The sequence below is a fragment of the Thermobia domestica genome, chromosome 2 (genome assembly GCF_964235325.1).
Source record: "Thermobia domestica chromosome 2, izTheDome1.hap1.1, whole genome shotgun sequence".
Taxonomy (NCBI): Eukaryota; Metazoa; Arthropoda; class Insecta; order Zygentoma; family Lepismatidae; genus Thermobia; species Thermobia domestica.
The window spans coordinates 342,356,443-342,370,925 of NC_137455.1; the positions used below are offsets into that span (position 1 = coordinate 342,356,443).

At 35.9% G+C, this 14,483-nt stretch overlaps 1 protein-coding gene across 5 annotated transcripts in view; it reads right to left on the reverse strand.

Annotated features, from left to right (window-relative positions):
* bru3 (CUGBP Elav-like family member bruno 3) overlaps nucleotides 1-14,483 on the reverse strand; it is a 969,861-nt gene that overhangs the window by 417,568 nt on the left and 537,810 nt on the right. For 2 of the 5 annotated variants that reach the window (XM_081749211.1, XM_081749209.1), the window contains exon 1: nucleotides 4,752-4,757. The exons of the other annotated variants lie outside the window; for them this stretch is intronic. The gene's annotated coding sequence lies outside the window, so the exon portion shown is untranslated. Of the gene's footprint in view, nucleotides 1-4,751; nucleotides 4,758-14,483 lie in introns of those variants that run through there. 5 annotated transcript variants of the gene reach the window in all.

The following is a 14,483-nucleotide window of genomic DNA, read 5'->3' on the forward strand; positions in this document are numbered from 1 at the left end:
ATCTCATACGATATATGTGCTAGAAGAAGTCTAAAAAATATCTTCCACATTTTCCCGCCCATTACTACTAGCACAGAATAAAAAACAAAAAAAAAGTTCTTTACTCCAACCAATCAGATAGCACTACCAGTCCTGACTGCCGTAGGAAGGCAGCACTAGATAATTGGTTTCATTTTCAGTTGGTCAGGCCTCATTCGCTCCCCTTTTCGGCTGTCTCTTTCTCTCTCTCTCCCCATGCATGGGTGTGTGGGATTGTCATCCAATACGTGTTACATGATCTTTGTCGTTCGCCATGTATTGGCTGCCCACTACTGAGTCACACAACGCACAAAACCAGAAACTTTATATCCTTGCAGTTTATTATCTGACGCGGAGTTGTGAGACTAGCAAGATGAAATTTGGTCATTTTTTATAATGAAATTTAAGGTGAAAGTTCGGCAAAAAAGTTCACAGATCATCTACTTCCAAACTAACATTTTTCTTTTCCTTCTTTGGTAAAATATTTAACAATAGATTTTGTTCACAACTCTTTCGAAGTAAGTCTGATGTCAGCATCAGAGTCTTTCTGTTATCCTCATTATTAAGGTAGAAGTTAGCCGCTCTGAAGGACTAAAGCCGACTAACCGTTGACCTATCTAGGCCAGGGCCGGGAAGGGGCCTAGGCCCCCAGTTTTTTGAGTGACAAAAATAAGTTAAGCTATTATTTATACATTTTCTAAATTTTATAGTAAACTCAAGATATACCTATTATAGTCTGAGGTCTGGCTGCCCCCTCCCCAGTTTTCACCTTCTAGATCCGCCATTACGACTAACCTGCAACCTTTAAGGAGTTTGGTTGCCAAAATTCCTTTATATATTTATTCTGTCTGTCTATGTGTTCGCCCGTCTGTCTGGAAGACAAAAAAACATCATAAGAACTACTTGATACATCAGCAACAATTTTGACCAGAATGTAAGGGTCATTAATGGAGGTGATACATCCTTCAGAAGTGGAATAAATTAACTATTTCCGATTTTTCAAAGTTGTTCACTATAGGGCAAATACGGTAAAAGATTGCTGAAAAAAGGTTTCTTACAATCAATTAAGAGTCCCAAGAACACATTTCATCGCCATCCGTAACTCTCTACTGAAGCCAGAATTGATGGAAATCCAGAAAGTCACGGTGGCTCAGGTAGATTTCTTACCTCTGGTGCGTGGGATCCCTGGTTTCGATCCCCGGACAAGTAAGTTTGTGGTGGACAACATCGTGTCTGTAGGTTTTCTCGGTTTACTCCCGTTTACTCCCACTCTCCTTCTACAAATTCATGCTTCATAATTCACTTGACAACAATCTTTTGCGCAATAGTTAGTCATGGTAGTGTGTTAAAAGGTGAATTTTAGTAGACTGCAATGTTTATGATAGTAGCCAATGTTTGATAATACATTAAAACTAGACCCCGTAGACAGCAATGTTTTGCGCAGTATTCAAAGTCACAACAGTGTGTTAAAAGGCGAATTTTAGTAGACTGCAATGTTTATGATAGTAGCCAATGTTTGATAACACATTAAAACTAGACCCTGTAGACAGCAATCTTTTGCGCAGTATTCAAAGTCACAACAGCGTGTTAAAAGGTGAATTTTAGTAGACTGCAGTGTTTATTATGGTAGCCACTGTTTGGTAACACGTTAAAACTAGACCCCGTAGACAGCAATTTTTTACGCAATAGTCAAAGTGATGATAGTGTGATAAAAGACGAATTTTAGTAGTAATAATATTATACACTCCTACAATGTAGTGTAGTAATTTCCACCACTAATTCTCTAACACACCTTGATGTGTCCCTATTTCTCTTTGGTTTTCTTTTCCCGGAAAAGAATTTTGATAACATATAACCTTTTTCACATGTTCCTCTCACACATAAAAGTCTCTGGAGTTAGAATAAGATTCGAGTCACGTACTGGCGTCGCGGTCAAATGCCTGTCACAGATTTCGTGACTCACTGGAGCGTTGCAAAATAACTTCAAACGTTTCCGGTCACGAACCAACGATCCCTTGCGGCCATCACCGTTCCTAACTTCGACAGACTTCATCAAAGAACTAACCACTTCATTGTTAATAGTTTGCAGTCCAAATTCTATATTAGGTGGTATTATCTTGAGAAGGTGTATATGAGTTTGTATACTTAATTCGATGAAGAGTGCGTGGGTATTCAACTATGAAATACAGGGAATACTAAGAATTATTCATTAGGAATTTAGTGCTCAGTTTTAGTACCTAAAGAAAGAAGAAATAACACTTTAATAATAATAATAATAATAATAATAATAATAATAATAATAATAATAATAATAATAATAATAATAATAATAATAATAATAATAATAATAATAGTAATAATACATTTGATCACAGACAGATTGAAAAGTTGAAATAAATTGAACGCAACTGAATTGAAATAAAAGCACCCTCATGGCGTAATTTTAGTACTTTGGTGCAAGACACCTGAACAAGAGTACAGACACCTTCATGTAATTTCAGCCCTTTCATCTTTGAGAAAAAATTATAACCTTGTATTTATCTCAGTGGTGGTAATAGCAAAGAAAACAAACAGTACGGATTTCTTGCAAAAATCATGTTGAATGTATTTTAAAGCATTGATTTCCAACTTCTTTTAACTGGTATCTCACTTTACTGTACGCCTACAACATCGTGACATATTTGTTTGATTTTTGCTAAAATAATAAAAATTAAAATCACTGGTGTACGTAGAATTCTATCAAGGGGAGGTTCAAGTATTCAATCTCGTATTTTTCCTATACACGCATGATTTTTGTATATATATGTTAATATACTAAATGTATATTTTTCCGTAATATCTTGCTCAATAGGGTTAAAACCACCTCAACCTCTTTTACGTACGCCACTCATAATAATGTAAGACTATAAGTTTCTATAAATCAGTGACTGGGCATTGTCAGTGTCATTGTAGGCGTTGACTGATACATTCTGTTTCAAAATTGATTCTAATTGGTTCTTAAAATTTCGCGGAGACTTCTTGACACAATGGTTGGCGTACCATTGCTTTAGCCTAAAGATATAATCCAAGTGCTTCTGGCTATGCGATTGTTGGGAGAGAGAGGACATAATTTACAGTGTTTATTAGAATCGTGAATCAAATCCGAAATAAGGAACTTTACTCTAAAAGCTAGAAATAACAGCGGTAAATTCAACCTAAATGTAGATATTTGAGCTATCGTTATACAGTGATAATATCTCTAAGGATGTACTAAGTCTCTTATGGAGTCGGTGCTGAAAAGAAAAGTTAAAATTTTCAGTTAAAAACTTCTCAATACTCTTTGGGAAGATACCCACAAGTGGGGATTATGACCGAAAATGCATTGTTGAAATTTTAGAATGAATAGAGCTAATCTAACAAGGTAATGAGTAGTTATCGCATCTACTTTCAACGCCGGTATCTTTGGAAATCTACATCTCTTAACTTAGGGAGGAATTTTAGGAATTAGATTTCTGGGTTTTCGGCATCTATGGTCATGTTAGCCCCTCACGTATGACGGATGACGTCCCTCGGCGATCACAATATCTTACGAAAGAGAAACGACCTGGGACCTACACGTTAGGTACCATCTCGACATCTGCTGGTATGAATGAGGCAAACCCAGGTAAACTTCACCAGGATAGCAGGCTTGTAAAAGCTCTTACACTTTTTCGATCGAGTGTCCCCGCCGTGTCCCTTACATCTCTTAATTCAAGTAGCTTTTTTTATTTCATGATAGAATGCAATGTTAATTAGTATTTACTTTGAAAATATAACTCTTTATTTCTCTTCAATCGATCTTTTTATTTAATGTCCTCCATATATATTTATATACATCTTATCCACTCCACTTATATAGTAGACTATATTTTTCTTCTTCTCACATTATATTGTCTTCCCTGACGTATAACAACAATCGTTAGTTCTTCACTTTCCTAGAAAAAGAAAGAAAGAAAAGAAACGGAATGACTCCCTAAACCTTTTGCATGGTTCTCGTTGAAAGTTAGTTTGCAAGAGGAGCCCATAAGAGCACATCATCACTCACTTCTCTTCTCTTCCAGAATCAACAACTTCCTCATCTTCGTCTTTTCTTCCATGTGGACCATAGCCAAGATCATTCTTCTCTCTCTTTCTCTTTCTCTCGCCTCCCACTTTTAGTCCTTTCTATGGCGGATATAACCTCTTGACGATATGTGACCGATCGGGCATCCCATGGGATTTTCTCAAGATTTTGCTCCCCACCCTTTCTCCCTTTTTCCATCCGTAAGGATTTTTTCCTTCAAAAGAAAGAAAAAATACCTCTCCATCTTGTTCTCTCTCCTGGAAGCATACGCGATATTTTCTCCCCTTCCTTTACTATAACTTTTCCATAACTTTCCATATCATCCATCACGAATCTACTAGTCAAGGGGTTGCTGTTTTCATTCTGCAAGAAGAGGGAGGTGGAACATATATATATATATATATATATATATATATATATATATATATATATATATATATATATATATATGTTCCTCTCTTTTCTAGACGAAAGACCAATGGGAGAAACAGGCCACCATAGTCTGTGAAATGTATATATACGTTCAGTACGACTTCCTATCCTACCAAACCACTGTGCATTTTTTCCTCTCTTGTCACAAAATCATATAGGCATCTGAAAGACTGACATCCAGCAGATTTGAGGGATTTCTTCTCCATAAAGAGATAGGAACAAAAACGGAGATGGGAGATAAAAATTCAGCAGCCATGTGGTTATCATGTTCTTTCAAACTAGTCAGAAACCATATTATACACTATTATATTATTGCCGTTCCTGCTGTATTACAAATGGACGTGGTCCATGCGCCAACGGTTATTTTTGTTTTGTTTTATGTATGCTATACCCCAAGGAACTTCATGATTTGACTGGTCACGAACGGACCGTTTTAATCTTAAATTGTATATCAGTTCAAGTCTGGAAGTAACGTACTGTTCTCAGAACATGCAAATATCCCACTTTATGCATAGATGAGCAATTCGACATCTTTCAGAAGATAGTATATGTACTTGTGCAGCCTTTTGGCACATGTTACGACTTACCTTCTGGAGAAGAGAAATCTTAGGGTCCTGGAGACTGACTTAATTTTATTTATCAGGTTAATATTGTAAGCAATAATAACAGATATATATATATATATATATATATATATTTGCTTTAGTATCAAGTCTACTGCAAAAATTATCGCTAACGCTCTCGCCTTCGGTGCGAGCAGTCCTGGGTTCGATTCCGGGTGGGACACTCGGTCGGTAAAAACCTTCTACAGGCCAGTCATCCTGAATAAGGTTTTCCTGGGTTTTCCTCATTCATACCAGGTAAATGCTGGGGTGGTACCTCACTTATAGGTCGCAGGCCGCTTCCTTCCTTCCCTTTGCCCGGATAGTGTGCTGGCCGTGAATTTAGGGGTGAAAGGGATGCATTTAGATTTAAACGACATCGGAAGTATCACTGTTCGTCTCAGCTACCCCCAAAACTATGGATTTGACACTAACATCGGTCATTTTCGATCATTTTTAAAAATCTCCTCCCTCTCCTAAGTTGAACCGCCAAAGTGAAATGATAAAAGCTATCTCAGGCCCGAACATCACATATGTCTTTTTCATTATTACACGCCAAAAATATTGTCCATTGTTTCTAACGCAGATTTCAACGCAAATCACAAAATGGCAACGAGAAAACGAACAAACGTGAAACGAGAACAAGGAATGCTTAGTCAAATGCAAGACTTAGATGGAGAGAAACTACACGGAAACGATTAAACAACGAAAAAAAACGAAATCTAAGTTTTACATCCCACGTTATGCTGGCTAGGCTAAAGGATACATTTATTTATTTAGAAAACAACACAACAGGCTTAATGCATAGTTATATTGTCGTACAATACATACATAGACATATATACATTTATCCGCACAATTAATCAATTCACTTCGAGTGCCAGGTACTCGGTAATAATCCTGTTTCTAAATACATATTCTAACATACTGAATATATCTAAAACATTAGTTTTATGACTTAATTCATTGTAGGAGTCACACATTCTCCACAGCGGAGATTTACTGAGAATATTTGTTCGTGCCCTTTCACAGAAAAAATATACCAGTATTCCCTGGTCTTGTTCTGCCTGTTGGAACGCTCAGATATACTTTCGTGAGTAACTCTGGACAGTCAATTTTATTATTTAATACTTTATATAAAAATAGTAAATCAAACATCTTTCGTCGATTCGTCAACGTTAGGAAATTCAAACTCCTTACTAAGTCTACATAGGGAATCTGTTTGGGATAGAAAGATGCTTTCTTGTACATAAGCATTTTTAGAAATTTAAATTATATGTTTTCTACTGCTTGTAAGTATTTATTTACATTCGGTGTCCAAATAACGCACACATATTCTAATCGGGACCTTACGTACAAATTATAAAGTTTAATGAATGTTGACTCGTTTCTAAACTCTTTACCCATTCTATAGATAAAGCCGAGGTTTCTGAATGCAGAGTTAGAGATTGCATCGATGTGATGAGAGAAGGTCAATTTTGAATCAAAAATTACTCCTAAATCTTTAACTGAATTTGGTTTACACAGAGATATGCCATTAATTACATATGGATAATTGATGGGATTTTCTTTCCTTGAGAACGATAAAGACCTGCCTTTAGAGATACTCAATGAAAGTTTGTTTTTATTACACCATTGCCCAACACCCTGTAAATCCTGCTCGAGTTGTGTGCAGTCATCCATTGTGCTTATTTTAAAATATATAATTTGAGATCATTGGCAAACAACAGAAAGTGAGAGTTTTTAACATAGGTTGAAATATCATTAATTTCAAGAAGAAATAATAGCAGACCTAAATGGGATCCTTGAGGAACACCTGATAATGTGGTAAATTTCGTGGTAATATATCCCTTGTAAGAGACAGCTTGCTCTCGATTGCACAAGTAGGAAGCGAAGTACTCTATTGCTCGTTTAGAAAAATTGAAAGATACCAGTTTCTGTAGACATGATGATGAGATAAATGAAAATGGAGGAATGAAGAAAGTGGAAAGAAATAGGGGAACCCCGACAAAACCCAAGCACACGGTGTTTGTTCATCACAAAGCTCACTTGGCGCGAGCTGGAATCGAACCAACGACCACATGCACCATAGGTGAACTCTCTACCACTGAGCCTCCGTGGCTTCCGATTAAACAACGGGGAAAACGAGTTAACATAATTTACCATATGGGTCGAACTGAATTGTCATCATTTCATCTCGACTGAAATACGTATCATAAAGGAAGAAATCAATGCAACTTCCAAATATTTCCCATAAATCCATTTGCACCGTGCGAAGAACGGTCGTAGTAAACAATAATATCATATAAATACATTTAATTATTAAAAATTAGTCTATTAAACGATTGGAAGATCTGAAATGAAGCAATATAAGAAACTATAAAATAAGGACAGATAGAAAAATAGAAAATGTAAGATAGAAAGATTCCGTGATTCACTAAAAGTACTCTTTCTTTCAAAAAGAAAGCAAAAACTACTCATTTTTCCTTCTTTCTCTCTCTCATTTCTTGCTTTTCACCCAATCTCCTTGAGTCTCTGTGTTACCATTTCTTTTTCTTTTTTTCAGCAATCTCGTACTAAAGTACCCGCTGGTTGGAGGTCTTGAGAGCTTGGTAAACATAAAAGACGGTATCTAGAAAGTGTGTATAGACCCCTCTCGCACAGAAGATGATGAAGATGGTGAAGACGAAGAAGAAGAACGAAAAGAAGAATTGGTAATGAAAATGGGAGAAATAGTAATGGAAGAAACTGAGAGTTGATGTAGAAAGAAAGAAGTAGGGTGAGGAAATAGCGTTGGGGTTTGGGGAAGGGGGTAGAAGGGACAATCACTAATGTTATAATGTACTTATGAAGATGGAAGGCTTATGCCTAATGCACTTGCCGTGCATGGGAATAATAATGATTTTTATATATGTGTAGGGAGATATCCGGAAAATATAGGTAGGCATAAGAGTTTTTCAATATTTCAAATTTGCTGAACGTTTTCCTTTCTTGCAAGATACCTACGTTGACTATGCATATTCTTACCTTTGTACGATTTTCTTCTACATCCAATAGTTTTAAACATTTGGTAATACTATAGTTCTTATTTCCGCGCATAATTGGAACTTCCCTTCTCTCAGTTTCTTGGGGGGGGGGAACTGTTGGGACAAACTATGGGTTGGTTCAATACCAGGCTATATGAGTTTGTGATGCACAACATCGTGTTAATCGGCATTCTCTAGGTTCTCCCATTTCCTTCGACATTCTCATTCTACCTATTGAGCCATCTCATTTAGCCTAAAGATTGTAATCGTGGGACGTTGCATTAAAGATATAATTTCATTTTTCATTTTTAATTTCCTTCTCACTTCTATTAATGTTCAGGATGATGTCAATTGGATGCATTCTCGCTTTTAATATTTTAGAAACCACTTCAGAAATTGACATAATATTACGCATAAAATCTTTAAATTGACTTTGTGACTTAGTTTATCAAACTGAGATATTGGATGCTGCTTGTTGAAAGTAAGTTTTGCTAGGATTGCTTTTTCCATTTACAGGCTTTCTACAGAAAGAACAACTCCTATATGCCGCTGTTCTTGTCACATAATGTTCCATCGTCAGAATACAAAATAAGTTTGACAACTTCATATTTCTATCAAGTTTTGTCGTGGCTAAGCGGCTAGCGTACGTGTCTTTGGCGTGGGAGACCCACGTTCGATTCCCGGCGGGAGTTCTTGTGGTTTGTATTCCACGTTTAACTGTAGGTCCACGTCTCATACAGCATCGTTGCTGAACGGGACCTAAACTCAAATTCAAGACCCTGTATATTTCTATCATATAAGTTCATATTCAATTATGATACTATTTTTTTTAAAAAAAGAAACAAGCACACACACAAAATATCTCTGCAGGATAATACAGTGTGAACATAAAATTACTATGTACTATGAATGTATTCTTCTACGTAAGTAATGTATAATACAAACCAGCTCGGTGGTCGAGCTAATTACAATTATGGGTAAATATACCGTAACAAATCGTCACATACTCAAATGCGGAAGAGGGGGGTGCGGTGGCTCAGCGGTAGAGTGTTCACCTCCGGTGCTTGGGGTCCCTGGTTCGATCCCACCTCGCGCCGTGTGAACTTTGTGGTGGACAAACACCGTGCTCATGGGTTTTCTCGGGGTTCTCCCGTTTCCTCCCACTTTCTTCATTCCACCATTTCACTCATTTATCATAATCACCGTCTCCTTTAGCCTAACCGGCATAATCGTGGGACGTTAAACTTAAAGATTTCATTTCATTTTCAAATGCGGAAGATAATAGCTAGAAATGATTAATTCTTGATTAATTGCTGTACGTAGTGTACGTAGATGTCAATACACTGTTCTGTTAATGTAAACATCCAGAAATTCCAGCGTTTCAAGTCAATGTCATTTCAATATCAAGTCATTGCTGTTGAGATACGTATACATAGGGTGTATGAGAAGTTCGGGGCCGTACACCACATGAGTAATGAGAAAATTGAATAGAGCGAAAAGTTGTTATAATAGTTTTAATCTAAAATTGTGGGATTTTCTGAATTGCAACAACCTTTTGGGTCCACACTGGCAAAGCACTTATGTTAAATGAAAAAGTAACCTTGTCAGTATCCTGAATCCTTGGTCAGTTTAGTAAACTGTATCCTTGGTCCTCTCATACTAACAATAGAACATTGTTGGGAAACAGATTCGCAGTGTCCACGGTTCCCTCACACAACAACGTGTACGTTTTGCCTATCCTTACGTTTCGTTCGAAGAGCCTGCTGAAATGGAAACGTTGCCTTTTCATTTAACATAAGGCGCCTTACCAGTGTAGATCACAAACGGCTGATGGAACTGGAAAATTGCACCATTTTTAGATTTGAAACAACCTATTTCCAACAAATTTTCTCTACTTCCATTTTTTCCTACATTTTCTCGTAACGGAATTAGGTTACAGCCCCGTACACACACACACACCCAGTGGAAAACTGTTACAAGTCGAAAATACACATTTACTGAAAAGCTAGGTATTCTAGCAAAAATGCTCCCTGGAATACTGGTATTTCTACCATCTAGGGTTTAATAATTACGTTTATGCGTTAGTTTGGTTTATGCAAAAATACCACCAAATAGGGCTTGCTTCTCTCTTTCCAATGGCGATGATAACTCAAAATTGTAATTTTTGAGTTGCAACACTCTTCCACCGGGTGTGCGATATGTATAATACGGATCTACGTCTTATATATCGGATGTTCTAAAATGTCGCCCACGTACAACAGACTTTCATTCTTCAAGTCAAAATAAAGTGAAAATTCAATACAGTGACCTACCCTCCAGGACCTCTTCAGCTGCTATGGGTAATGAAAAAATTCACTATGTGGCAACATCGTGGATAAATTTGAACCCATTAGCATTTTTCTACGGATCCATCAAGCAGTTACATCGATTATTACTCTAATCAGTAGTGATAGAGTCAACGTCTATCAACTTTAATTGCCACCAGGAAAGAATTGATGTGCCTATTTAATAGATTAGTACATCTTCTCTGTTTTTTTTTTTATCTGTGATGCCACATACTGCAATTCGCGTATCTAGACGAGTACGCGAAAGGTATACAATTATATATATTTTTCGATTTATTCTGACTTGTAGATAGTGCTCTGTAGTCCGTGGGTGCCATTTTGGAACACCTGATATTATATGTGTGAACGTGTGTGTGTACAAACGTGCAGAAGTGTGATGTACACGTGTTTGTACGGCCGAAGAGGTAAAGTTCTTAACACTTTAAACAAAAAATTTCCACGTAGAGTTACTTTTAATGCACAAACATTTTCCGAACACCCTGTATAATTAATTAGTGTACAGTAAGGCTAGTTACTGTACAACGTTTGCTTTATATGCACTGTAATTATTACGGGTGCTTCGACAACGTTCGAATGTATAAACGCTGCTACAATATGTATATTTTCTCATTGTAAAATACATTATATTAAAGCAATTTATGGGAAAGTTAGAGACAAGTAGTTATTTCTCCTTAAGAAGAAAAGTTTAAAACTCTACTGATTATATCACTATATGATGTATTTACTTTAATAGAGAAATAGCAATACATCTTCAAGAGAGTATATTCCAATGGAGAAAAGTAATTAACAGTATATTTGCTTCGCCAAGAGCTATTATAAGCATTACAGTTTCCTCCCAACATGATGATGCATGTAGAAAGCGAAACTTTTTTTTTTTTTTTAAAGTGAAAATTCAAAATATGGAAATACATATAACATGGGAGTTAACCAATGCCTCAGAGGAACGAACCAACATTGGTCAACGGACCGCTGAAAGCTGATCAAATCTGCTGCCTCATATAGACGTTAATATAGGACAGGAACCTATATGTCAATCTCCAGTTCCCAATAGATCCTCCGGGTAAATATGATGGTGGATACTGTCGAAAAAGTTTTTAATGTCCAATGATTTTACGCTGTGATAAATGGACACGCTACAAGCACATGCAAAGAGAGGAAGAGAGAGAGAGAGAGAGAGAGAGAGAGAGAAAAGAGAGAGATATGCAGGCATAAAGAGCGAAAGATTTTCTCATGAGAACGACATAAATCCACACGGAGTACATCGACCAGTTCCAAATTGACGCCATTTTGGAAAATGAGTTAGCAACGAAAAAGTTTTTTATCATCATATCGGGCTAATGTAGGCGCATTAGTTCTCGCAGTTTTTCATACAAGTTGTCTGATATGACATATTTCACTAAGTTATATGTGTATATACATATAAATAATGTCTCTAAGCATTTTCACCTAATTTCACTAGATTAGAAATAATACACACGTCACTGTTAGGAATGTGTGTGTCACTGTTAGATTAAAAATATCAATATCAATATATATTGATATATATTGATATTTTTAATATACACTTTGCTATATGAAACTAGGTATTTTCAATACTTACTTTAAAAGAAATATAATGTTACTGATTTCGTGTTGAAAACAGTAGCATAATATAAATTATTTATTAATATATTTCCCTTTGCCTGCTTCATTTAGTTGAAATGTTGACCACTGGAAGCAGCACGTGCAATGTAAACGAACATGGCGGACCGCGTATCTGTTTATGAGCGAGTTTCCTGGACTGTTGGCTTGGACGGCGTAAACCTCACTAATAGCCAGCAAGAAATCCAAACCACACTCTGTGTGATTTTTCTTGTGGGGCCTATGGGAAAGAGGAGGTGTTCAAGTCCTAACGTCACATAATGGAGGAATTGGATACACGCATTCAAGAGGTTATTTCCAACAGCCTAATTGATTATCGTTCAGAAAAGTATCAATTCTATCCCTGGTCATTTGAAGAAGCTAGTTAACATCACAGGTACCTATATAAGATTAGGTATAGCTGGAGTGTACAGAAAAGTACATTCATTTTAATTTACTAAAAACTGTACTCAAATTGTCCTTCCATTCTGAAGCTATATTTACGTAACTAATTTCATCAAACATAAAGAACTTTCGTCGCTGATTGTAAGTATTTTTTTTCTAATAAACAAGAATCAATATTACAGAATTTATAACTATATTTTTATAATATTTACCTATTTTAGTTTTTGAAATGGATTTTTCACCCACCCTGTATATATTACTATTGGCAACGAATGACGTTTCTGTGAGCTCGAAATCTATAGACGAGAGTTCAATCTCAACAGTATCATTTGTTTAGATCGATGACGTTTATCGAACCAAATGTTGCCTTGTTATTGAAATATATAATAGATAAACAAAAATTTAAACTTTAGAAGATAATCATAATTTTCGGCCTATTTCTTACTAATTATAATGCTATCATTCTGCTTGTGTCATAATAAAAAAATGATAAAAAAAGTATACTTCAGTATCACATTTATCTTAAAACGTGGCATGTTTATCAAACAATATCAAGTCTTCGTTTCAAAACAAGCATTTTTTTTTTCAATTTTTCTCGAAAAATACACATGAGAATTTAACATTCAACCATATCAATCATTTTGCATAGATCAATAAAATACAAAGATTGGTATAGTATATATCTCATCTTTGATCTTTTTCGTTTAATGTTTATGATATTAAAGAATTCCTAAGATTAAAATTGAACATGGATCTTTGTTACAGAAAAAAAAATATGACTAATGCATAAATATTTTATACACAGTAATATCGATGCTTAATTGTTTTGAAATGCAATCATAAAAACGAAATGAAATCTTGGGTTTTAACGTCCCACAATTATGCATGTTAGGCTAAGGGAGACGATGAGATTAAAGCAAGTGAATGATAATGGAGGAATTGGTGGAAGGAGACAGTGGGAGGAAACGGGGGTACCCTGAAAAAACTCAGAAACACGATCTTGTCCACCACAAACTTACTTGGCTGGGAATTGAATCAGGTATTCCCGCACAAGAAGTAAGCACTATACCACTGAACCACCGTGTCCCTCTGAAATGCAGTTGTGTTCTGTCTGTAGCTTTCTTTTTATCTTCGCGTAAGAAGTAACTAGAAGCAAGGGTAAAAGTAAATCTGAAAAGGTAGGGGGACGCAAGACGTTACACCGTCTCCTGTGCTTATCTTTGTCCATTGTAAATTTTTAGGAAGTGGAGGGATGCAATATAATTTTTGAGAAGTGGCGGAACGTTCTCTACTCGCATTTCCTTTCATTTTTCTCCCTGACTAGAAGTATTCTATTTTTGACAAGCAGAAGTGAATATGTAGACTATTGTAATAACTTTCACTTCGCTAATTGGATGGGGACGGAGGAAGGAGGAGAGAAATTAGATAACTTCTCCGATTTCAAGGTATTAACGTTGATCACTGTAAAAAAAAATGATTAATTTTAAAGTAATTGTACTCCAGAAGTAATTAGAATAGATTGAAGATAATCAGAGAGAATAGATTTTGCAATAATTGGAGTCATATTCTACCATAATCACCATCAACGTATACGCGCAAAGCATGCTAGTGTTATAACGTATTTAAATGATTCATAAATGCTATGGCGATTATTTTACCTTAGATGGTAGACTTAGTATTCCTATATTTGGCCTAAATGCAGTTAATGCCTCTCCAAAAATTATGCTACACTGGTGTACACAATCTAGTTCGTAAGCATTAGTACTAAGAAATTTTTTACCAAATCCAAAAATTATGGTACTTCTCTCAACAATTCCAGCGAAGATAAAAGGTAAGTAATGGTTTATCTTTTATTTATGCTTAGTAAGTAACTTAAAGTCCCTTTTTGGTCATACAGAATCTAAACATTTTGACTAGTATTGTCCATAATTTTATACGAAAAAAATATAGTAAA